The sequence below is a fragment of the Echiichthys vipera genome (assembly GCF_963691815.1).
Source record: "Echiichthys vipera genome assembly, chromosome: 6".
Classification (NCBI taxonomy): domain Eukaryota; kingdom Metazoa; phylum Chordata; class Actinopteri; order Perciformes; family Trachinidae; genus Echiichthys; species Echiichthys vipera.
The window spans coordinates 33,245,752-33,255,204 of NC_139831.1; the positions used below are offsets into that span (position 1 = coordinate 33,245,752).

Here is a 9,453-nt window from a genome sequence, read left to right on the forward strand (position 1 = left end):
TCCTACAATCTCTGTCATTTACCACTTAACCATTACATATAACAAGAATGACCAATTACTTCCTACTTACCCTCACATTTATTCAAACGAAAGCATTATAAAAAACAGAAATATAACTGTCAATCCAATAATTCTTATTTTACTTTATCTGTAATACATATAAATATTGCATACTTTTGAAAGCTCACTGAATATCACACAATCACAGAAACACAACAACCATTTTAAATAAGACACTGAAAGTTTATGTTCTTCTGTCATTGTATGGAGATGTGTAGTGATGTCCAAATGAAGCTTCATGAATTATTAGTTGTATTTGTTGACCTCACTAGATGGAGCTCTTGTTTTAAAGAAAAGGGCTCAATGAATGATGATTCAAGCTGCGTTTCATTAGTTATTCAACATGCCGTCCTTCACTTCCCCTCAGCCCTTGGTATTCTGAAGAAGCACATGTCACACTTGGAGAGCTGAGGGAAATTGGGTGGGGGGAGGAGCCGGGGATAAAATGAAAAAAAAACCTACCCTCGTTCACTTCGGCCCTAACTATTATGAATCCACAACCAGGTGCAGGTTTAGTGCTGAACTGCTTCTGACAAATAATCACAAATACCTTTAGACTAATTATAATGAGATTAAGGTGTTTTCTACAGATGATTCTTGCAATATGTTGGCACCATCGGAACTTTTTCTAAACAGCTGCATCTTCTTTGATTTAGAAACTTCTGTTTGTGATCTGTATCATGAGTATCATCAATACTATTGCTATGATATATTGCAAAATAACATGTATTCAATGTGTTTACAGTGTGTTTAATGTTGAGAAGAAACAACACAAGTCAAGTTTAAATATATAAACTAAACTAAGTAGACTAAATATTTACTGCAACTCGTAATTATTTCAGTTAAATATTAAGCTATCAATGAGATTTTCTTCAGGTGAACAGCCCACGCATGTAAGAATTAGAAAGAACTTATAATAAGATATTGATAGTGAAGTTTTATGATGATGAAAAGTTGCTTTATTTATGCATATTGTTCTTCTTTAGTGGTGAGTAATCGCAGAGTTTTACGTCCATTACTGCCACCTACCCATGGATGTATTCTCTTCCGCCAAATGCATAACTGCAATTCATTGCGGGTGATATCCACCTCTGGAGTGACCATCGTTATTCACTCGATCACTCAGCCCTCCTAGGGTCCATCTCACCAAGTTCACTTCAGTTTTTCAGACCATAGACCCTTTCGAGAGCTACGTCACAGAAATATGCGCACACAGCTTGGGGTCAGAAAACATAAACTCGTAGCATTAACTTGTACCAAGTGAACAGTCCAACACATACGATGCCTACTGAAGTGTAGTCGGCTGTGAAAATAGAACCAGCAATGGTGTCAACTTCTTCAGAATCCCTACAGGATCTCATCCCTTTCAAAAAAATAGACGTTGTTTGTGGCTCCAAGCATTAAAACGAGAAGACTGGGGTTATGCTACTGCGGTCAAGGAGGCCGGTGTTTGTAGTGCTCACTTCATTTCAGGTAAGATATCATTTATCAGGTCTTTATGTTAGATTAGGCTGAAAAGCCTGGATTCCACAGAAAAGTGTTTGTCAATGTACATAATGATATGAAACCTATGCTGCCTAAAGTTATGTTGTGGTCTTCGGACATAGCTAGCATGAAGTTAGCTGCCAGCTAGCGCATTGACATGTAAACATGGTAGCGCTACGCTACTGCAGTCAAAGTGACTCACGAGTGTTTGTAGTGCGCACTTCATTTCACGTAAGTTATCATTTATCAGCTCTTTCTGTTAGATTGTTCACAAATGTATATGAAACCTATGCTGCCTAGTTACTGTATATTGTGAACATGGCCGGCTAGCACAAGTAAACATGGTGTGCTAACTAAGTAAACAAATGTTCCCTTTTAAAGAAGTTAATTATCCAGAATGATATAATGTTTTAGGATTAGACACTTTAATTCTCTATAAATTGTAACTCGTTGCGTAGATTAGTCTTGGTACTCCCATTCATGCAGCAGTTAAGTTGCAACATTGGCACAACAAATATTTTCTTTTCTTTGCAGGGGAGGCATCAGATGACTTGAGCAGCCCTGACTTTTGCTGTCTGTGTTTGCATACATAAAACAAAACAAGAACCATGAGACAAAAATGCAGAGGTACGCCTATAAAACAAGATCAATAACACATGCTTCAGACCTTTATGGTGTTTTTGTGTAGAAGTTAATAATTACTACCTAGTGGATGATTTGGCTAAATGCTGTCACAATTTATTTTTTTCCTTTCTTTTCATCTAGATACCACAGGAAAAGGATGACAGCAGAGACGTACATCCCTGTAGTGCAAACAGATTCTTACATTGCAGAAATGGAACAAGACCATTGCCCTGGTATGAATTACATCCATCACACAGCTGGAATTTATTTCCTGTAGTACGAACAAAGATACAAGACATCACACTGATAACTTTTCAGTGAATGTCTGTCTGTCTTTGTTTTAAGTTTAAGCTGATGAAGACTTCCCACCAAGGGTGTTAAGAAGTGAATATGACCACCTTCGCTTGACACATCGTCAACGCCAGGAAGATTACAATAACCTACTGCAGGAATGTGTTAAGCTACGCAGTGAGAATGACTTATTAAGGCACAAGTTAAAACCAATCCAAGTTTACATACAGTAATGTCAAGTCTAGCTTTAGACAATTAGTGTTTTTCACTGGACTGACCTCTATCATCTTTGAATGGCTCCTTAAAAAACTGAGCACTGAGATAAGTCATCATAGCCTTCCTTTAGAGGACCAACTATTAAGGCGGGGCCTTATCAACCTTGACCTGGCTTATAGATTTAATGTAGCAAATAGTACTGTATCATATATTTATCTGTGCTGGATATCTGTTATGTCAGTGGTCCTAAAGCCACTAATAAAATGGCCAGACAAGGGAGCAACACTTACAAATATGCCTAGAGCATTCAAGCGAAAACTTTAAAAGATGTCGCTGCATTATTGACTGCACTGAAATTTTTATAGCTAGACCTAGTAATCTCACTGCAAGAGCCCAGACTTGGTCCTAGTGTAAACATAGTACACAGTACATAAACGCAGTACCATTAAGTATTTGATTGCCATCACACCTGCTGGGGCCATTTCATTTGTGTCTCCAGGGTGGGGTGGTCGGGTAACAGATAAACAGATTAGCAGAGGGTCTGGTTTCCTGCAACTGTTGGAGCCTATGGATGAAGTCTTGGCTGATCAGGGATTTTTAGCACGTGATGAATTAGCTGTTTATGGTGCAACCCTTCATATGCCTTATTTCACTAAAGGAAAAAAACAACTCTCTGCACAGGAAGTTGACACATCCAGATAACTGGCCCGTGTTTGGATACATAAAGAGCGAGTGATAGGACGGTGGAAAAGTTTTAAATTTTGCAAACAGTAATCCCAGTATCTCAGGTAGATATGCTATATGAAGTAGTGACTGTGTGTGCTGCACTAACTAACCTCTGTAAAAGTGTTGTTCCTAATGGAACAGATTCCAAATAAGTGAAGCCATTTACTTGAAATTAATGATTTATTTTCATGTAAATGAAATGTCATCGATCATAAAATACATTTTTTACAATAATGGAAATGACCATCACATTTCACACAGTAAATCATCTTTCCAAAATCTGGTCTGGCAGATTTGGCAGGCTTTCTGTGGCTGTATGGAAGGGTCATGTTTTCTTGTTAGAAGCTCAGGTAACACTGTTGAAATGAAGGCATGTTGGGCTTTTGGTAAAGTCTCCACCAGAAACTCTTGATTTTCATCTCATTTCTCATCCATAACACAAAATCACACACACAGACATGTGGAGTTTGGTTTGGTAATAGTATCGGTGTGGAGTCTTTAAAATAAATGACCTATCAAGGCAAAAGTTCTTGTCATCAGGTACATGTCACCAGGTCATCTGGTGATGATCCAAGGTGAGGCTCAGCGGGCTGGACCACTAAGCCACAGGAACTAAACCCTAAAGTCTTAATGGCTTTTGACCATAACATCTGTGTAGGCTTGCCTTGCTGTCTCCTCCATGGACTTACCCCAGAGAACAGCTGAGACATTTAGCTGTATTTGGTTGTACTGCATTATGTCCATAAGGTATGTGTCACTGATATATATATATATATATAAAACTGAAATGTTTCCTCACTTTTTACTTGCAGCTCATGTGGTGACAGATCTTTGAGTTTTTCATCGAACAAAGCAGTCAAGGGCTCCGGTTTGTCTGTTCCTCCGTATCACTGCCGGATGACGCTGTGTCTGTGTCGCTGTTTTCAAAGCTGGTCAGTACTGCAGCATGAGGGGCAATACTCTGCAACTCCAGGATGTCATCATCTGTCAGTGCTGTAGATAGACAAATATGTCAGTACATTCCAATATGTGTCTTAACATAACATTTCACCCTTGTTTTAGTAGTGTAGATAATCACATTTCCATGAGGTTGAGAATTGTAGGCATGATCACACTGCCATACACTTTGTATAACTTGGATCTCCATAAAAGCTTCTTTCCTTGTCTGACATAATGTCCAAAGGGGGGAGGGAGGTGTAAATACACAAAGGAAATATCATATGTCAACTACAACATGCCTGGGCCTCTGGGGATGGTACTGTTAGGTCTACTCCTGACAGTTTCCAAAGTGGCTGGACGCTTAATGCCTGGTCTCTTTGGTTTATGAAAGCTGATATTTCTCAGTGGAGCTGGTTGGACTTATTTCCTGCTCAAGTCTTTCCACACACACTCTCCTGAGGTGACTGCTATGATTCCCATTCTAACACAAAGTTCAACTTTACATAATTGAGGCTGCATGGCTACAGCATGACCCAAGTCTGAAAGGAAATCACATTTAAAGCAGAACAATCAAAACAATTTAAGATATTGTTTTAGATATTTTTTATGATGGAAGTTAGCAAATGCCTGGCTGGTAGATTTCTGGTCAATTCATTTTTTCAAAAGTGACATACTTGCTAAAGAGGACAGTCAGCTTTGCTTCATTCTCAGATGTTTTCATTTAACAGCGATCGTGGACAAGGAGTTGGAGCTGAGAGGTAAGTTGCTAAGTGGGCTAAATTAACAGATGATATGCTATGCTATGTTATCCTATGTTGAACAGTGAAAGAGCAAGTGAAATTTACATTAAATAGCAAATAGAATGATACTAATAGGAATTTATAGAAAAAAATCCCTAATTAATCAAACAGGATAAGGTCAGTGTCCAATGGGAAAAAATAAACTTACCCTGCCATGTCGGTGCAGTTAGCTTTGTGAATGTAGCACTTCTCTGTATTGTAGATGACCCACGGCTCGTACATTGTCATCTTCTTACCTTGACGCTGGCTTGGCAGGACTTCTGCTTTTAGTGCACAAAAAACATTTCCCTATGTCATTGTAGAGGATCTTTTGAATATGTCCAAACAAAACATAATTATAGGCATCGAGCAATTTTTATGCTTATAGACTTTCTCGCTTGTACGGGCTAGGTTTATCGATAATGTAAGAGTGAATAGCTTGCCACTGGATATCTGGCCACTTGCTAACACCATCTACCCAATCTTTTAAGGAAGCTGGGTCAGGCAGACTTTTGCCGTCGGCAAGTACTAATTTATTTTGGTATTGTTCGCGGTCCTTAATCGACAACAAAAGAGCATATTGAGAATTATTCTGTGGAAGATTGTGGACATCCTGTCACGAATCCCCGGCCATGAGGTCTGTTTGGGTGTTTTTGTTATGTCTTGTGGTGTTTGTCACTTTTCTGACAGTGCTCGGGGGCGTGTCCTTCTTTGGCTGCTCACACACCTGGCTGAGGTCACCCACACACCTGCTCCTCATCAATCCCCTGCAGTACTTAAGGAGCAGCCACACATGCAGTGAACGCCGGATCGATGTGAAGTATTGTGTATGCTACCGCATTTTCCAGCCACTTTTCGTCGTTGCTACTGTTGGTTTTCTGTCTGCCTCAGCCTGCTGGAGCTGGCCTCTTGCAATCCGTGTCTGCAACTAACCGTGTCTCTCTGCCTCAGGAATCATTCCAGGAAGTCAGCCCGGGAACCCAGTCCGCTTAGCCTGTGAGCCAGCCACTCTCTGGACCTTCCACACCTCTGGGATCCAAACCTTGCCTGCCAGCTTCTCTGTTCTTCACCACCTCACGCTTTATCTAATAAACTGTTTAAACACTGCCCCTTGTCCGATCTGCTTCTGGGTCCTCCTCAGAACCCTGACACATCCACACTTACCCGTTGTGACCCGGTGGTGAACGAGGGCATGCTGGACCACTATTGAAAAACAGCATCAGTTTTTAACTCTTTGTTGAATAGAGAGCTTCATCTAGTGAAAATAATGAAAATGGTTCATGAAGCTCCATTTGGATATCACTAGAGATGTGTGTCTTAAGTGTTGCAGACATACATTAGTACTACAATTGAGGATAAGAGGTGAGAGTCTTTGATTGGTAAAATATAAAGTTTTGCACACTCATTAACATATTTAGCCTGTTAACAATATGGCATTACACTTAGAGTGTTAAACAGCATGATGGCTGTAATGGACCAATGATTGGTTGGAGCTGGATACAAATGGTGGACAAGAGCTGGTCTTTGCTGGCCTTGCGGATAATGGCTTAGTTGAGGGCTTCAGCTGGCTAATATCCTACCTGACAGATGGCTCTGTATGACAAATCAGCATGAGGTGTTTGGCAACTGGTGAGTACATTGTAAAAAAGTAAGTTGTGGATGAATATGCCTTTAGATCTGCCACATGGCAGAGGCAATGAGTGTGGAGCGATGCATGCATTTCAGCCCCATATGGGATTACTGACAACAAGGACTCAAATATTTGCAAGTCTGTTTATCCGTAAGGTCCACTTTTGCTAAGTTCCAGATGGTTCACACATGTCAGTTTATTGGCTCAAGTAAATGACCTGAAGGCAGATTTCAACAGCATCCAGCCAGAAATGTAACAACATAACAAATGTACATGCATACACACACACACACACACACACACACACACACACACACACACACACACACACACACACACACACACACACACACACACACACACACAAGGTGAAAACGATACCAGCATTGTTGTTTTTGTATTAGTATATTTAGTTGAATTAAATGGTTAACAGACTTGCATTTACATTGCATTAAGCACCTTTCTATTTTTGGATGAATGTACATGCATGGCCAGCCATATTCAGATAGTTCCACTGAAAAATAAACCAAATCTTAAGAAGTCTGTCTTGCAGTGATTTCATGCGTTGATTGAACTACAACCCCAATTTACATGAAGTTGGGATATTGTGTAAAACGTAAATAAAAACAGAAAACAATGATTTTCAAACCCTTTTCAACCTATATTCAATTGAATACACTACAAAGACAATTTTTTAATGTTCAAACTGATACACTGTATTGTTTTATTGCAAATATTCACTCATTTTGAATTTGATGCCTGCCGCACATTAAAAAAAAGCTGGGACAGGGACAACAAAAGACTGGGAAGTTGAGGAATGCTCAAAAACACCTGTTAGGAATATTCCACAGGTAAACAGGTTCATTGGAAACAGGTGAGTGTCATGATTGGGTATAAAAGGAGCATCCTTGAAAGACTCAGTCGTTCACAAACAAGGATGGGTGAGGTTCACCACTTTGTGAACAACTGTGATTAAATAATCCAACAGTTTAAGAACAACGTTTCTCAACGTTCAATTGTAAGGAATTTAGGAATTTCTTCATCTAAAGTCCATAACATTGTAAGATGAGATTTATTTTGTGAATATTTAGTTAACAGATTTTTAGGGTTATTGAAATAATTTACATATTTGAATTAAATGTAGCTTCATAATGTATTATGTTCCTTGAGTTAACAAGGGAACTATCGAACACATAGATGTCCAATTTGGCCCACAGTGTAATTATATTTGGCCCGCGAGGCAATCCCAAATGATTATTAGAGCTGGCACACCTGTATTATACAGCGAATTCACTGCTAATACTACAAATATTTTTGACGTGTCAGTCAGGACAGGACCAAGAAGTGCTTCCTCCTCTGTGAAAGTAGTCACAGCGACAACTGTCACCGTGCTACCCCTTCTCATAAATTGCAAAAAGAAAGGCAGAAAACATGAGCTTTCTGGACAGGTGGGAGGCAGAATACCTGTTTACATATAAACGACAAACCTGTTTGTCTTGTATGTGGAGCCAACGTGGCTATAACTAAGGAGTACAACATTAGACGACACTATGAAACGAAACACCAGGACAATTAAAAGGACCTGGACTCAAAGGAGACAGAAAGTAGAGGAGATGAAAAGAAGTTTGGTTTCACGACAGAATATGTTCAAAAAATCCACATCACAAACTGAGGCTGCTGTAAAGGCTAGTTATATTGTGGCAGCAGAGATCGCAAAATTAGCAAGGAGGGAGTTTATGAAAAAGGCATGATGAAAGTTTGTGACCTCGTGTGCCCAGAGAAAAAGCAAGCATCTTCAAACGTGAGTCAGAGCAGAAACACAGTAGCTGATCGCACATGTGATCTTGCCACCAATCTGTATGACCAGCTGTCTCAGTTTCCACAGTTCATCCCTGATACAATGCCTCAGCTCCGCACGCAAGTTGCTCAGATGCTCTCCATGTTCAGCAGCACTTATCTTTGTGATGACCAAGCTGACCAAAACATCTCACAGGAGACGTCTGACTGACCTTTGCTCAATACTGAGGATTTCCTCAGCTCAGAGCCTGAGCCCAGGTATTGATGAACTAGCATCCAAGAAGAGATGCCAGGTATCTGGCTAGGTCACATCAGATTAGATCAGTGTGTCGCAAACCAAGCAATAATTAACGTTTTCTTTATGCACTTGTTCTTGCTACTCCAAGGCATGGGCTTGAATGGTTGATTGGTTTATTATTGTTATTTTATTTTTCAATTTATTAGCCTGTGGAAAAAGTTTATTTTTGAAATTTAAATCAGAAGGCTGCAAATAGAAAATTTATTTATTTCAATTTGATTTTATAAATGAAAGCCAGTGATGTGTTTTTTTTATTTGAAATTCAATTTTGCATGTTTGCACTATTAAGTTATATATTGCATAGTAATAAGCGTTGCTTGTTCCATATTCAATGTTAAAGTTGATTGGGCCCATATTAAAATATTAATTTGTTCAATGTTGGCCTGCGACTTGGTTCAAGTTTTAAATTTTGGCCCACTGTGTATTTGAGTTTGACACCCCTGATCTAACATGTTGTGCCCTTCCTGTAATTCAGTAACAGTTAAGGTTGGCAGATAGATATGATGATAACATGATGCAGCATGTTTGGTTATGAGTAATGAGTTGCCCTATGCTGAGAGTGTGTCATTAAAGTTACCAACCCAAGTTACACAGTCGAGGCTGTCTTC

The 9,453-nt window shown here is 39.5% G+C and overlaps 1 long non-coding RNA gene across 2 annotated transcripts; it reads left to right on the forward strand.

Annotated features, from left to right (window-relative positions):
* The first annotated feature begins 1,196 nt into the window (after positions 1-1,196).
* Positions 1,197-7,177, forward strand: LOC310948039. Of its 2 annotated transcripts, none has more exons than XR_014593230.1 (5): positions 1,197-1,533; positions 2,080-2,172; positions 2,311-2,402; positions 2,515-5,947; positions 6,072-7,177. It is a non-coding gene; the product is annotated as an uncharacterized lncRNA (long non-coding RNA). The 2 variants fall into 2 exon arrangements; XR_014593231.1 differs by having other exon boundaries at positions 4,215-5,947.
* Positions 7,178-9,453: the final 2,276 nt, after the last annotated feature.